The 16,973-nt window shown below is 44.8% G+C and overlaps 1 protein-coding gene and 1 long non-coding RNA gene across 2 annotated transcripts in view; one reads left to right on the top strand and one right to left on the bottom strand.

Annotated features, from left to right (window-relative positions):
* The window catches only part of LOC309327436 (uncharacterized protein), a 32,630-nt gene extending 16,970 nt beyond the window's left edge, over positions 1-15,660 (bottom strand). The window contains exons 1-2 of the mRNA XM_081836698.1: positions 15,546-15,660; positions 1,183-1,251 (exon numbers count right to left, since the gene is read on the bottom strand). The gene's annotated coding sequence lies outside the window, so the exon portion shown is untranslated. The remainder of the gene's footprint in view (positions 1-1,182; positions 1,252-15,545) is intronic.
* LOC309327576 lies at positions 1,243-7,662 on the top strand. The gene is made up of 2 exons (XR_014150577.1): positions 1,243-1,497; positions 7,228-7,662. It is a non-coding gene; the product is annotated as an uncharacterized lncRNA (long non-coding RNA).
* Positions 15,661-16,973: the final 1,313 nt, after the last annotated feature.

Here is a 16,973-nt window from a genome sequence, read left to right as displayed (position 1 = left end):
CATTTGTTTTCTGTGGCTCTGAAAGAGGTACGACACCATTGGTGTGCTTCATCTGCATGATGGAAAAACTCAGAGACACTGTAGCTTGGGCATTTCCTGAAGAGCTTTAGGCCAGACTGGCTTTTGGTGGCATTATTTTGATATAAGAGAGGTTCGCACACTCTTTGTAGTAAAATGGGGGAGGAGGAGACCTGGGCTATCCCTGCCCCCCACAATAAACACCACAGCCATTCTTCCTGCCTGCAGTGCATGTTCAGACAGCATGGAAAAGGATTACAGCTCCTCCATTACCTGAGGGATAGCTCAGTTGGTAGAGCATGAGATTCTTAATCTCTGGGTTGTGGGTTCACGCCCCACATTGGGTGAAAGAGTCCTCCATTTCCGGAAGTTGGACTCTAGATGATCATCATGGTCCTTTCCAACTCTGTGTGGGGAGGGACTCCAGTTGCACGTTGGAGCTCTTTTCACATGCAACAGCCCTACTGGCTGTTACTTACTTTGAGCTTCAAGGGGGAAGTGAATGGGGCTTACCCTCAGGCAAGTATACAGTACTGCAGCCTTAAATCGCAGCCCTAACCCTGTCTAAATCCCATTTAATTAAATAAGGCCTTCCTCCAAGTGAGGTTAGGATTGCAGCTTTAGCCTAGATCCAGCCAACTTTGGTTACTGAATGGAGTAGGAATAACATAGTTTACTTTGTTGCTCAGGGCAGGAGGGATCTCAGAGCAGTGTAAGCTGCTTCTGCCAGAATCTGGGGCTAAACTTATCAGTTCCGGCACAGATTAACCACCCAGCCTACCCTTCGTTTACTCAAGATAAGCCTCTCCCAAGTCGGTCGTGGTAACTTCTTAGTAAACACTGTGAACAGTCCTATGCGATGTTTCTTGGGGCTGAGACGGAATTCGTGTACCCATCGAGCCGACGGGGATTCGATTCTGAGCACGCACTACCACAGATCGCTTCGGATTTCATTTTTATATTTTAGTTTTAATTACACGGTAAGGGGAAGAGCCGAGCACCTCTAATGCGCTGATCGCAACCCTGCAGCAAACTGCTGATTAAGAGGGGGCGTGGAGAGGGGCTGCGGGGGAGGGGGACAAAAGCCCACGTGAGTTAAAATGCGACAACAGCCCTCTCCCACCCGCCAGGAACAGGACATTTATTCAGAGTTTAAGTCCTCACCTAGATCGGGTTCTTCCTCCTGCAGCTGAATTGGGGAAATGAGGCAGAAACAGGAAGCGTTCAGCAACTCTGCAGGAAACAATAAGAGGCGGCTGCTTTAGTTTCTATTTCTCTTCGTCACATGATCGCGCCTCTTGCCGCATGGGATTTGAGTCACAGCATCCTCCCTAGTTTGGGAGGGTAAGAAAGATGCCTTGGGAGACCGGCGTCTCCCTTTTCTATGACCCAAGGTCTCATTTCGTTTTTATAGTACAGTAGAAGCCTAGACATTGTCTACTCAGAAGTCAAAACCACTGGGCTTTACTCCCGGGTAAAGTAAGTTTCAGCCCCAGTTGCTTTGGGGGGGGGAGGAAATGTGGGGGATGCAAGTGATTTGAGCACATGCTGTGATGTGGGAACTGAATGCCTGCGGATGTGGGTTGAACTTTCAGCTCGCATGACAACCTTATTGTAGCTCGAGGTGAGGACTTAAAAGGGGAGGGTTAAGCATGCAATGGTACACGGGTGGCGCTCTGGGTTAAACCACAGAGCCTAGGACTTGCCGATCAGAAGGTTGGCGGTTCGAATCCCCGCAACGGGGTGAGCACCTGTTGCTCGGTCCCTGCTCCTGCCAACCTAGCAGTTCGAAAGCACGTCAAGTGCAAGTAGATAAATAGTTACCGCTCAAGCGGGAAGGTAAACAGCGTTTCCATGCGCTGCTCTGGTTTGCCAGAAGCGGCTTGGTCATGCTGGCCACATGACCTGGAAGCTGCACGCCGGCTCCCTCGGCCAATAAAGCGAGATGAGCGCCGCAACCCCAGAGTCAGTCATGACTGGTCAGGGGTCCCTTTACCTTTACCTTTAAGCATGCAAATGCCATCAAACATCCCCTCGCATATGACTGCTCTTCAGATCTTGAGTAAGCTTAGAAGCCTCCCTTTGGCTGCACATTCATTTAAAAAGCATATGACTTCCTCCAAAGGATTCTGGGAACTGTAGTTTACCCCTCACAGAGCTACAATTCCCAGGATTCTCTGGGGAAAGTCGTGTGCTTTAAATGTGTGGTGGGTAGGCTTTGCATGTTCATTCCTGACCACTGGTCCTGCTAGTTAGGGATGGTGGGAGTTGTAGTCCCCCCCCCAAAAAAAGAAAACCAACAACACACCAGCTGGAGACCTAAGTTTGGGAAACACTGCTGTAGACCAGGCTTCCTCAAACTCGGCCCTCCAGGTGTTTTTGGCCTACAACTCCCATGATCCCTAGCTAGCAGGGCAAGTGGTCAGGGATGATGGGAATTGTGGTCTCAAAACATCTGGAGGGTCGGGTTTGAAGAAATCTGCTGTAGACAAAAGGATCTGACAGTTGTTTCATAATTCCCAGGTTTCCCCACCACCACTTCTTTTTGCATCCAAGCACCACAAATTCTAAGCCTAGCTCTGGCTTCAGATTCAGGATGCTCACCTCTTTAAAATGACTGAGGGCTCCTCCGTGACAAGTATTTCATAGTGCAAGAAATGGCAGTTCTATTTCCACCACGCCAGGGCACACAGAGGACAGTAGTTCCTTATCTGCTCAGACCAGAGGTGCCACAAAGGCAACTGACTTGTTGGAATTTGCCCTGCATATCAGGATTTCTTCTTCTGGTTGGAGAATGGCATAGGGAGATACGCTGAACTTTGGGTTTTGGTTTCCATTCTTCAGATCCCAATAATGAAACTTATCCAGATCAGTGATGATCAAGGAAAGGGAATTTGACTGACTGAGTGCTTCTTGGCTAATCTAACCTACTCACTCTACCCTTCCCTTTAAGCTGGAGCAGGTAGATCAGGAGAATCAAAACTCCCAAGTCTCTTTGGGGTGCCACCATTTTATTTAGACCTGAGCTGAAAATTCTATAAAACACAATTTCCTGACAAATTTTTCAGTTTCTTTTTTGAGATCTTCAAAAACTCACAAATAATTTCAAAGAATGTTTAGCAAAACAATATCACCAGTTATTTGAATTTTGGATACACTTATGGATCCAGTTTTAATACCGGTCCTGAACGACCTACATTGGCTCCCAGTACGTTTCTGAACACAATTCAAAGCATTGGTGCTGACCTTTAAAGCCCTAAATGGCCTCGGCCCAGTATATCTGAAGGAACATCTCTACCCCTGTTGTTCAGCCCGGACACTGAGGTCCAGCTCTGAGGGCCTTCTGGCGGTTCTCTCACTGTGAGATGTGAGGTTACAAGGAACCAGGCAGAGGGCCTTCTTGGTGGTGGCACCTGCCCTGTGGAATGCCCTTCCATCAGATGTCAAGGAAATAAACAACTATCTGACTTTTAGAAGACATCTGAAGGCAGTCCTGTTCAGGGAAGTTTTTAATGTGTGATGTTTTATTCTGTTTTTAATCTGTTGGCAGCCACCCAGAGTAGCTGGGGATACCCAGCCAGATGGACAGGGTATAAATAAATGATGATAATGATTACTGTTTAATTATAAAATTAATATTTTTGAAGGAAGTAATGGACTTTATTCCTACTTCTTCCAGTCTTCCTCTCTTAGCCAGTTGGTTCCAAAAGTCTGTTTAAAAACACCACCTATAATATTTGGCAAAATACGCTCCCAAGTTGCTGTGCACAGAAAGTGTAGAGAATTTTAGGAGGCCATTTGAAATCAGGGTGGAATTAATTGTTTCTGCTTCTGTGGCTTGTAAGAGCAGCCAGCTGAAACACATTCTCTTAGCAAGTAACTTTTTATTTGGCATGGAGGTAAGTGATGAGAAAAGCTTCACCATCCAATTTCCTTGATATGAGATGGCTGCTAAGAGTGCAAAAGCAACCCCACCCCTGGTAGCCCACATTTACTTCTTAAGAAAATGGTGGTTTGGGAAGAAATTGCTACTGTGAATAAATGAGACTGAAATAACTGCTTTTTCATCAGTTGTCCACTGGCTGGCAGCAGAGAGAGTTATATGGAAATAAAACCTGCTTTTGCATAGAGGAGGTTTATAGTGTATGATGACATCTGTTGAAACTGATTTTAAAATGTTTAGAAGTAGTTACTCCTAAGGTATGAGGGCCTTTTGAAATAGAAAATCAGAAACAAGGTTATATAAATAAAGAGTCTTGGGGTACCATAAAGACTTAACAATTTTATTTAGCCTCCCTTGGCTAGTGTTTATTTTATTGATTTATTTATAGAAATATTTATATACCACTGTGTCCTAAAAATAATGACAATGAAACACCGAAAGTGCACACTGAAAATCTCAGTTTAAGTTTAAGTGTATGCGAAATAAGCACAGTGACTATTTATAACACCATCAACCTGGCATTGCTAAGTTAATGAACAACAGTTGGGCATATAAATTTAATTGTTCTTGAATTTATAAAGATCAAAAGCAGCACACACCAAACTCTGCATGTCCAAGAGGACTTCGATAGGATTGCCAACTTTTCATCCAGCTTCTTCTATAGCCTTCCCTTAACAGCAACTTGATATGGAGGAATAATGACCGTAATCACCTGCCAATTGATGCAACTCAAACCACTGTTAGAAGACAGCTGAAAATTTTATAACCCTCTGTTTTGACATAGTGGTAAACCTGTGGTCCTCCAGATTGCAGAGTTGGAAGGGACCCCAAGGGTTATCTAGCCCAACCTCCTGCAGTGCAGGAATCCTGCTCACAGCCATCCCTGGGTGGGCTCGAACCACCAGCCTTCTGGTTAACAGCCAGATGCACTGACCCATGGCACCACAGATGTTGCTGGACTCCAGCTCCCATCAGACCCAGCCACCATGGCCAATGGTCAGAGATAATAGGGGTTGTAAGCAGCATCTGGAGGACTATAGGCTCCTTGCCTCAGTCCAATTGTTTCTTAAACAGCTAGTTTCCATTTGGGTGTAAGCAAGCACCTTTTATGCATTCCCTTATAAGATAGCATTATATCTGGTTATTCAGCACATAGCATCCAGTGCCCACCATCTGTCACCATGCAATACACCTAACCAATTCTGAAGGAAAGAGTTACAGTATTTCTAAAAGCAGGTGTGCATCATGGTCTGCAATAAAAATGAAGTAAGGGTCATAAATTCCAGCAGGCGTACAAAAAGCCAATAGGCATGCCTGATGTAGCTCTCTGGCTCCTGGACATATGCATTTGTATGTAGAAGTATATATAAGCATGCAGGGGCTGTTATATTTCATCTGTAAGCCACAGTATCCAGACATTGGCTGAATTGCTGTGATGTCATAGAATGCTTATCTTTTACTGCTCGGGGGGAAAGAGCCGGTCACAGAATATTTGACCCAAAGTGCAGCTGCTGTGCAAGGAAGCAAGTGACAGGGGAGGTGGGGGTGAGGCTTATAGGAGCACAGGGACTGCAGGAGCTGCTGTTGTGGGGAAGCTTGACAAGAGAATAAAGTGGGCATCATATTGAGAAAGGGAAAGAACAAGGAAGCCTTCCTAAGGGCAGGAGGAGCTGCGTCTTCTGGCCAAAAAAGGAGGTGGAATGGCTGAAGAAGGCCCATGGATAGGTAGGCTTGCCAATTCTTCAACTGGCCCCTATATAGCTATATTGTTATGGTTAATAAGCAGGTGTTAGCAGGTAAAACTTCACAGCCTAGAACTGAATATTATGCACTCTGTGAGTGTATAGAGGAGTAGCTTGTCAGCTAGCTAGGAGTCAAGGCTCTCCCTCCCATTAGAATTGCCTTCCTTTTAATGAACTGAGTGACAAGAGAGTGCATAGTGCAGACTGGGTATGCCTGAGCAGGGCAAAAGCAGAATCATCACGTTAATCAGCAGTGCTGTGCATACTAATAGGATATTGAGTACCTAGATTTAGTAACTGTATTCTGATTTCTGAAAGGGAAACTCGCAGTAACATGATGACAACTGGCATTTAACATGTCAGAGTAAATGAAGCCTTCAGAGATTCACTCTGGCGTGGTCAGTCACAGCTCCTTGCAGTATGAAGACATATTCAGACAAACTGCACAACCGCCATTTACAGTGATTTAAGCACGGCTGAGGCAGGAGGTGGACAGATGCTTTTTAAGAGCATGGTTTAAGAGAGGTACTGCTTCCTGTGTGCATTTCCTTTTGTCTTACAATCCTTTCTGATTAAAAAATGGTTTTTGAAATAAAACCAAAGCCAAAAAAACCCCTCATTTATTTATTTTTAGCAGTGAATGTGGGATAGGTGCATAATACCATTAGATTGATCCTAATGAGTTAAGAACCTATGAAAAACCCTACCAGATCAGATTAGGAGCATCTAGTCTAGCGTTTTTGCAGCCAGATGTCTCCAAAAACACCAAGCGTAGTTCACGAAGGCATCAGTCCTTCCCTTCTTTGTCCCCCGCATCTGAGACTCAGAGATACACTTACCCTGAACGCAGAGCTTCCATTTAGCAATTGTGCCTTATCGTTGTGAGTTGCCATTCAGTAGCTTGCGCTGAATGGGTTCATTTAAGACCTGCAACAAGTTCCTTGCCATTTATTTATAAGAAAGGATAAAGGGCATAAATAATAAAATCAACCAGAGTTCATAGTCTGTGGTGTTAATTGCACTAGGGTTATATGGTCTTGTATATGGGGCTTTGGTATGACAGGCAGGTGTTTACAGGGCTGCAAATCATTTCTGACACCTGCTGTTAAAACAAATATACGCCTTTGAAGAATACCAAAAACAAACACAAGCATTTCTTGAGAAAAGTTGGGGGGCACTGATTATTAATTTTTTATAACTTTTATATTCTTGCCCAATAATATTCTCTGGGCAGCCTGCAATTTCAATACAATATAAAAATACAGCTAAGCATAAGAGAGAGAAAAGGTTTCAACTTAAGCGTGAAACCCTTGGTGGTGGAAACAGAATAAAGTTGTGTTTATGGAAATGGTCTCAATTTTTAAATATATATATAATGAAACAAACCTTATTATGCTGGGGATTTGCTCTTTAAATAGGCCATTATTCAGGATCATCCAGGGAAAACACTTTAACAAGCCTATTTACTTCAGTTACAGACCACAAATTACACACTTTTTTGCCTAATTTCATGCTTTATAGCAGGTGATTGTGCTTCTCTCCATGGCATCTAAAGCTTCACTTTCCAATTTCTGCAGATCGAGCTGCTATTAAAAGGCACAAGAGAAGGCTAGGCTGTTTTCCCGATCAGTTGGCAACCCTATGAGAAACAGGCCACAAGGGGAAAGAGAACTGTGCATGTTAATACACGGTCGAGGAAAAGTCTGAAAAGCCAATTGGAGAGAGAGTGGCAGAGCCAAGCTCAGCGAGAAAAGCAGCATGTATATACTGTGGTAGAGATGAGGTAAGAAAGAAGAGACTGCTGTGGCCTCTCATCTCGGGTGTCAGAGCTCTCCTCAGGATATGGACTTGCAATGTCCCCGGGAAGGCTTAGCACTACCCAGGTGGGTAACACGGCTGCAGGGCTATTTTGGATCCTGGGATATGTCATGGTAATTATTAAAGCACCTTCTGTCACCACTTTTGGGGCTGTCGGTCTCTTTCTCCAAGCTTGTACCCCCCAACCCTTGACACAGATGGCCAAGTTGTCTTGGAAATATGACGAGTGTTGAACACAGTCTCTGCCTGCAAGATAGCAACCTACACATGAGGTGGGGTAATGCCAGGAAAATCTTAAGAGCTAGAAAGTCGAATTCTCTCTCTCTTGGGTGTTCAGAGCTTGGGTGTTCTACAGACCGATGAGAACGAGAAGAATAGCTCCCACAATCTCTGTGGACACCTGGAAGTTCCTTTGCCACTACTGTCAGAACCATAAAGCACACCATGGTGGCAGAGAGAGATACAGTTGTGCCTTGGTTCCCAAACGAAATCCGTTCTGGAAGTCAGTTTCACTTCTGAAAACGTTTGAAAACCAAGGTGCGGCTTCTGATTAGCTGCAGGAGCTTCCTGCACTCAATCGGAAGCCGTGTTGGACATTTGGGTTCCAAAGAATGTTCGCAAACCAGAACACTCACATCCGAGTTTGCAGCATTTGGGAGCCAAAACATTTGAGTCGCAAGGCATTCGAGAACCAAGGTACGACTGAATATATATTGTGGTGTTTTGAAACCTTTCAAACATACCCATGGACTGCCTGATCTACAGGGGCTCTGGGTTTTCTGGTGCTCCTTAGTGGAAGCTGCCAATGTGTCGCATTCCTCTCTCTATTACCCTCAGGCCTCACTTGCTTCTTTATAAAGTTGGTCTTTGTTCCAGTTGCTGGTTGTCCGGACATTGGTTGCTGTTTATGTGGCCTTTCCACCGTGAGCCTTCGCTGTGCATTTGTCATTGGCCTTGTATGGTCAAGTCTCAAGATGTGTGCCTGTACCCTTATCCTTCGGCCAACCACTCAAGTATCAGTGTCCAGAAATAGCCATTGGAAATTTTGGGGTGGAAATAAAGAGAGCATGAGACGTATAGGACTTGCTGAATCCTTGTTTCAGTTTAACCTGGTCAGGAAAGCATGGTGCTGGCATCCTGGGTAGGACAGATCGACTAGCTGATGGCAGCTTTCTGTGGAATAAAAAAAAACCCCCAAAAGTAACTACACACAAGTTGCAAGTCCATCACAATGAGGATTTGAAACATGGTCGCCCAAGTCCCAAACCCTAACTCAGGGTTTGCCAACCGATGGGGGCCAGTGGGCAAATTTTGAATTTTAAGGAACTTGTAGGAGCCAGTCATAATATGGCTGCCACATCTGAAAGAGCAGTGATAGAGGAGTGTGCCAAATTGAATAAAATGGGGGGGGGTAAACAACGCCCTGCATAATCAATCACAAGATGTGGCACATGCACACCATTTGAATGGCAATGTCCATCAACTCGCAGGGGGCTAGTCCCCTCAAATATTTTAGGGGAGGCCAAGGGACCTTAGCCCCTGGGAGTTGGTGCCTAATCACAGTTCTTTCCATGAGGAAAAAGGCACCTGCATCAGCCACCACAACGCCCACTCACAAAGAGAACTTCTTTGCATTTCTCCTCTTTTCAGAACAGATGGCGAGGGTGTCCAGTTCTGGCATCCTATGAAATGTGGGCATGCTTAAGGAATGGGGGAGGGGGCTCTCCATTTACTTGGATGTCAAGAAAGCTAAGAATATGAGATGGAGCCAAGATTCATACATTGATTCGAAATGCAGTAAGCCCACAACTTACATGGGGGTTATGTTCCGGGGACCGTGCCGAAAGCCAAAATCACAGATAGTCAAAGCATACTGGGTTCACTGGGGCTGGGATTGCCAAAGTCCCCTCCCCCCCCCCGACACCCACCCCCTATCTTATTTCTAATTTTTTGGCCAAGCACATAAAGCTGGATGTGCACAGGTTTAATGTGTGTACAGACAATGACTGTAGGTTTCTAGACTGTTGAGGCCTCTGTTGTCAGTCCTGGGCCATTACCACACTGCCCTAGCAATCCACATTACAGCTGTCTACAATTATCACCCTGGCCACTTGCTCTCAACCCAGCAGCTTTTTCTGCTGCCACCAAACATTCTTAGCACTTCTGCACACAGTGCTGCACATGCCATCATTTGTGGAGTGTCCGTTGCAAAGGGAGTTATCTTCCAGGAAAAGCTAACCCCCCGTTCAAGATGTCAAATTTTTCTGGCCTCCAAGACTCAGTGCTGTGAGTTTGGGGGTGGCAGGTGGCTAAACCATAGAAATTAATAAATGGGATTTTTATTATTTGGAATAATGAAGGGAAGATTGCAGGCTAGTGGAAAATTACAGGCAAAGCTTCATTTCCAAGCCAGGGCCTCACCTGGGATACAGGTGTTAACATGGCAAAAGGTGTTGGTGGCCCACCTGAGAGGAATCTTGAGCCTGGGCAGGCAGAAGGTTGCCATTCTGTTGGGGGAGTGTTTGAGGGGTCAGGAAAAGAGAATCTGGAAAGCAAAGTGTGCTGGGAAGAAGGGACGGGGAGGACACACATATCCATCTTGGGCTGGCTGGCTGCAGGCTGGTTGAGAGAGATGCCTTTGACCAGGGTTGCCAACTCCCCCCCCCCCCACATTAAGAGGGCCCAGTGACACATTATGCATCCTGCCCCCACCCAGGATGGGGAACACAGAGGGTGATCGCCCCCTATAGTTGGTGCCCCTGCCTTTGACTCCAGTTCTGTACTGCTGTGGGGAACTAGCCCCTCTTGAAGTGACCATGTTGTAAGATCTATACTCCTTCCACACAGACAGAAGGTGTAAATATGTGAATAAAACATATTTCTTAAAGCTATGACAGTCTCTGCCATGTCTTCCATTCTCCAAAGGAGCACAGTCCCTGGGTGAGTGCCTGGAACCCCCTGGAATCTTGCTACCATCCAACAGATAGTGAAGGTGTCACCCAACTTTTGTAACCATACTTTAAAGTAGATACAGTGTTGGGGTGGGCAAAGCAAATTGCTCCCTCTCCAGTAATTGAGTCAATCATTTTAAAAGAGAGAGAGAGAGAGCACCATACAGAGGAAGGTACAAAAATCCAATTAAAATTATCTGTTCCATCTTCCTTATGAATTTCCAAAGGTGTAGCCATGTTAGCCTCTTGTAGTGAAAATGACACAGAGACCTGTGACACCTTAAAAACAAACAAATTTGTGTCATGAGCTTTCGCTGGGGTGTGGAGAGGTGAGACTCAAGCATGCCAGACTGAAAATGTTCCCCACCCTTAGATTATTTTCTGTTCTGTGGGTGTGCAGGAAATCAACAATTCTAGCAGTTGCTGTGGAACACAAGTGGGGGAAAGATACTGCAGTCAAATCCTGCTTACAGGCTTCTCATAGCCATTGTGGGAAGTGAATGTTGGACTGACCTTTGACATGATCCAGCAGGTCTCTTCTTATGTTAATATGTACAAAGGCTAGTTTGCGAAACTCAGAAGCCAAAGAGTAAACATCCAGAAAACATCCAGCAATCGGTTTCTATTTTGCATTTTGGTTTACTGACAAATCAAATGGTTTGTTTGCAATCCCCTAAGGTCTAGAAATCCTGACAAAATCCCATGACTTCAAGCGCGTTTGTGACTAAAAGAGACTGAGGGGCTTGATCATCCTAGCAGACTAGTAGTCTCGGTTAAGTGAAACAGGAGTTGTCAGCGGCCCCTGGAATCTGTTGCATTTATGGAAATAATGCTAACTATGTGCAATGAGAACATGCAAATAAACTCTGGCACCCAGCACATCTCCCGGCAAGTCCATCAATGCCAGAGAAGCAGTCTTTCCCCTGGGGTTGAGTTCTTTCTATACAGGAACATCCTTTTGGGCTGATTAAGAGTGCAAGGGGCTCTGGGCACATTGGCAATGCTTTGTTCTTAATCAGATGAGAGCCAGTGTGGTGTAGTGGTGAGTGTGTTGGACTAGGACCTGAGAGACTAGGGTTCAAATCCCTGCTCAACCATGAAGCCCACAGGGTAATTCTGCATCAGTCACTATTTCTTAGCCTAACAGGGTTGTCGAGAAGGCAAAATGGATAAAAGGGTGTTTGCCACCTTTTGAACTCCTCGGGGAAAAGCCAAAGTATAAAAGTAATCTTAAAATAATTAAATGAATCTGGGTGGAATCTTTGCTCTCTCAAGCAGAGAGGCCCTGGTATAGAACTGGCAGTGTCGCCTAGTGGTGGGAAAACATCCTGACAGCCGACAATCCTTGGCATTAAAATATAAATTATTGGTGTGTTTTGCCTTTTGTGTTCTTGGCCTGATTGCTGATTGATGTACCGATATATCATGGTGGCTAGTATTAAATTCACTTTTTGTTCTGTTTGTTGATTTAATGTTACAATGTTATCTGCTTCATAGCATGCCATTTTTGTTTTAAATTGCTTAGTTTTCATTTCATAGAGAACTTGGGTTATGAGACAATTAAAATATGCAATAAATACTGAGTGTTCAATGCACTTCTCATTTATTATCTCAGTCATCCTTTCAGCTGCCTATAAGGTAGGCCAGTATCATTGTCCCCATACTGCACGTTAGAAATGGAAATACATTAACTTGCCTAAGGCCTCTAGGACATTCACATGGCGGAGATAATATATGAACTGAGGAATTCCCAGCTCACTGAACAAAACTTACATTTACTTATTGCATTTATACCCCACCCTTTTCTAGGATTGTCATACATCCAGAATTTCCCTTACATACCCAGAATATTGCAGTCTAAAGCAGTGTAGCTCAACAACTTCCTTTTTTCACTTTTTGAAATATGGTAACCCTAATTTTTTTCTCTATAGCTCAAGGTGGTTTGCATGTTCCCCCTCTCCTCATTTACTCCTCACAACAACCTTGTGAGGTTGGTTAGGCTGAGAGTGAGTGACGGGCCCACCATCACCCAGTGAGCTTCGTGGCCAAGTGAGGATCGAAACCTGGTCTCCCAGGTCCGAGTCTGACACTCTAAGCACCACACCTCACTGGCTCTCACTTGCCACACGGACACTATATAGTTCCCTCTTCTGTCAGTCTGGAGAGGATAAAATAGCAGAGGTTTTTGAGGGCAGGGTGAAGGGATGGGACAAGGAACTAAGAGTTTCCCTAAACATCTGTAGGAGCTTTGTTTGTACATGGGCTGGATTGGGCTCAGTTACCAGAGCTCTTGCTCCTTTTGCTCTTTTTCACTTTCCTTTCCTCACAGCCCCTTTTTCAGATAAATAGATGACACATAGTCTACACATCTATGCAACAGCTCCCTAATACTATAATAGCATAAACACAAAGGATCCTTTACATCTGTGGGGAGAGGGGCCCACATTACAAACATTAGGAGTATCCCCCATTGAAAATACTGACTCTCACCTCTGAGTAATTGTGCGTAGGATTGGGCTATAAAGATTAACATCAGTAGCTTTCCCCAGGGAACTCCAGAATTGTAGTTCTGTAAAGGGCTCGGGTTTTACCACAGATGTCACTGCTTCCTTTCAAAATGACGTTTCCCAGGATTACTTGGTGGAAGGGAACCAGGGTATAAATTATGTCAGGTTTACATATAAGCGTAGGCACGCCCATAGCCTGTTCTGCCTTTCAGTAACACGCACTTTGAAAGGGGAGAAATAGGATCCATTACAAAGCAAAGACCATCTCTGAAGACACCAGCAGCATCAAAGGCAGCTCCGCCTAGAGTGCATTGCAGTAATCTTGTCTTATCAGAGCTGTACTGTGACCATGTCCATCCAAAAATGGCATAATTGACACACCAACTCTAGCTGGAAATAGGCACCAAGGCCACCTGGGCCTCAAGTGACAATGTTGGCTCCAGGACTACTCCCAAACTATGAACCTGCTCCTTCCAGGAGCGCACAACCTCACTCAGAACAGGCTGTCTTCACACCTCCTGGTCTCAAGAACCTGGAACATGTAACACTTCTGTCTTTCAGGATTCGATTTCCACTTCCACATCCAGCCCATCCCTGACTCCAAAAGCCTGTTTAGCACCTCACCCATCTCTCCTGATTTGGCCTAACAGTTTTTACAAACTAGCCAACATAAAAAGAGTGGTTTGAATTTTAAGGTAGTGACAGTTCCTTCACCTTGGTTAAGGAGATCTGGGCTCACATGTAACACTAAGGTTGTGTCACATTACTGTTTACTCAGGCTTCGCTGGTGTTTGAAGCTGCATATGCATGATGTTAGCCACAATTCATGTGTATCCTGTAGTTTCTTGAGAAACGGTGCCGTTTGTTGTATTTAATGTGTTTTCCCTCAAAGCAGCTTCTGCCTGATTTGAAAACATAAGCTGTGGTGTTTACATTGGAGGTAACTGTAATGGTTCTAGGGGTTGCTCGTGCGTAAGCCAGTGCAAACACCTGGCTGGGTTACCTGAGTGAACCTTTTCTGTCTGGACAGCCACTCACCCGTGGCTGTCTCAATCGCTGGCAGAATCTGTCAGTGGGCATTTCTTAAACTTCTTCCAGCAAAGAAGCTCTTTGACGCCTAGTCTCCTCCTACTCTCTCTGCGCGAAAGCCTTCTGCACAAGGAGGGCATAGGCAGCGGAGGACCCCTACTCTCCCCGCTGGTCCCTAGCAAGGAGTCATGGGACCGCCTTGCCGCTTCCCCCATCTGCCCCCCTTCTCCACTGGTGCTACACTGATTCTCTTCCCCAGAAGATGGGCTGCCTCTCCCAATCCCGGGACGCTCTCTGGAATCCCTCCAGATTTTGCTTTCTCCCTCCGGCACTGATGGCAGTTCCCTGACAGTAACCATTGCACATATGCAGATGACAGCTTCACTGGAGTTCACAGGGGTTGTAAACACAGCAAAACCAAACAGTTAAAGCACTTTAGGTGAATACATCCCCGCCCAATTTCTGGTGTGTTCAGCAGTGTGCATATAATGAATCATAAGTGGCTTGAAACAGCAGACAACCTTGCATTTCAAGCCACTAATGAATACACAGCCTTAGCTACAACACTAGGTAAGCTTTATAAACCAAGTAAAAAGCTTGGTTAATGAGCAACCTTTCAGAAACCTTTGTTAACCTGCTGAGATGGGTTCATACATGGCACTAAGCCATGGTTTAATAAACCATGTTTTTGGGTTATGTGTGAACCAGGCCAATGAAGAAAGCAGGCACCTCGTTTTGCATGCTCAAAACAGGACTTGCCTTCAGATGATATGTAGTATCACCCTTGATGCTACAACTACTAGTTACAAGATGTGGGGACTCTGGGATACCCACTTATTTCTCCTTTCAAAACCACTATGCAGTTGAAAAGGCAGCATTAAAAAAAGGCAGATGGGGGCTAGAATGAAATAGGGAACTAGGAAGTGAAAAAAAGGAACTATGAAGAAACTTCACCCTCCCTTGGGTACTTGCTTCCTGTTTCTAACTTCTTCCCCTTAAAGGAATATGCTGAGATTGTGCAGTCAGAATCATTTGCTTCTTTTTTTAATGTCGGGGTGCACCCCTTTGAGAACTACAGAGCTGGGAAAATGGCATACAGATGGAAATAATAAATTAAAAAGAGAAAGCTCTTCTCACCCAGGCTTGAGTTCCCACCTGCTTTCTGCTTCGCCCTCCTTGTTATCTCTTTATTCTGTCCTCAAGAGGCACAGATTCCTGACCCTTCCCTCCCCCTTAACAGCCACTCGATGCCTCTTTCAGGACATAACTGAATCCGCCCCACTGCATTAGCCGAAGTGTTGCCCTTTCACGGATCCAGGCACAAGGCCAGTGGCCTCCCACCCTGCAGGCGGCAAGGCTGCGAACAGATCGGTATATTTACAAACACCTCTCTGCTCTGCTTTGCAGCCACAGCAGCTGCTACTATGCCAGGGTGACAAGGGTGGAAAGATCCATTTCTAGACCCCTGACATTCACTGCCAAACCACCAACATTTTCCGCTCCCCTTCTTTGGTGAATGGATTTCAGCAGGTCTTACCGTGTTGGTTTCAGCAGTCCAATTGTCAGTGCTGAGCAGTCCCCAAGGAACACAGAGACAAGGCAGAGCTGATGGATGTGTTACTGATCAGGGGAACACCTGTGCAGGGAGGCATGTGCCTTAACCTCGACTTTCCCTTTAAGAAAGGAATAATTCTAAGCAAGGAGTTTCTACATGCTACTGAAGTTGAAGAGGAAGGAAATTAACATGCTGATTTCCCTAATTCAAATTTTCAATTGCAAAATTGCACATTTATAATCCAACATTTTTTTTAAGATTATTGTTTTAAAAGTATCTATTTACATTTTAGGATATTGATGAATTTAGTGTGTTTAGGTAGAGAGAGGGGAGAGTTATAAGTTGTCGAGTTTTCGGTTATTACCTTTGAGTTTTTCACCTTTTAATTTAGTTGTGTTTTTTAAGCACCCTCCCCCAAAATCATTTTTTAACAAAATTTCAGTTCTCAACTCCCCAAAATTGTGAATATATGTATCATGTTGTTTCAGTTCATGAAGTCATCAATCATCCAGAGATTCCCAGAATGTTTTAACAAGCACTTCCTCTTCCCAGGGAACACTGGGAATTGTAGCTCTGGGAGTGGAGCAGTGGTCTCCTAACAACTCTCAGTACCCTTAACAAACTACACATCCCAAGATTCTTCAGAGGAAGCCATGGATGTTTAAAGTGGTGCCATAGTGCTTTAAATGTATGGTGTGAATTTGACCTTTGGCTAATAATGCCCAAGAATGACCCCCCCTTCAAATAGGCTGGCCCTATTTGGAATTGGATGAGGGCCAAACTTGCTATTGCCCTAAACTCATTAATTTCAAACCATGTCAATGTTGGTTTTAATAGAAGCAGGAGTTACTTTGGTCACATGGGGAAGGGAGGCTTTAAAAAAAAAAAAAGCTAATGTGGCTTAAATTTTGCTTTTGGATTGATGCTGTTTTGAGGGAAAGTACATCAAAGAAACTACAGCATATACAGTACGTGGATTGTGGCTAACGGCTTCAAACACCAGCAGTGGGAGTGCCCTACAACCAGGGTAAATGATAATGTGTACACAACCTATGCCTGAATTCTGCCTTTGAGTCCTCAAGTCAAGTACCTGATAAACCTTGATGGGGTTTTCAAGCTTTCAGTTTGCTCAAACAGTCCAATTGAATACTCAGTATCCATCATCTTCCCCAAAGGGAAAAATAAGTCTTCTTTTGAATTTCCACAGACCCTCCAAGTGCCCCTATTTCCCAGAGACAGTCCTGGATTTACAGAAGCTGCCCCGGTTTCTGATTTGATGCCAGAATGTCCCACTTTTCTTTAGGACATTCCTATTTCCACTGGGTAAAACTTCAGCGCCTAGGACTTGCCGATCGCATGGTCAGCGATTCGAATCCCTGCGTCTGGGTGAGCTCCCGTCATTCGGTCCCA

This window comes from Podarcis erhardii (assembly GCF_964252035.2).
Source record: "Podarcis erhardii genome assembly, chromosome: 13".
Lineage (NCBI taxonomy): Eukaryota > Metazoa > Chordata > Lepidosauria > Squamata > Lacertidae > Podarcis > Podarcis erhardii.
Note: the sequence above shows the minus strand (reverse complement) of the source record. Positions and strands in the feature narration are given on the sequence as shown.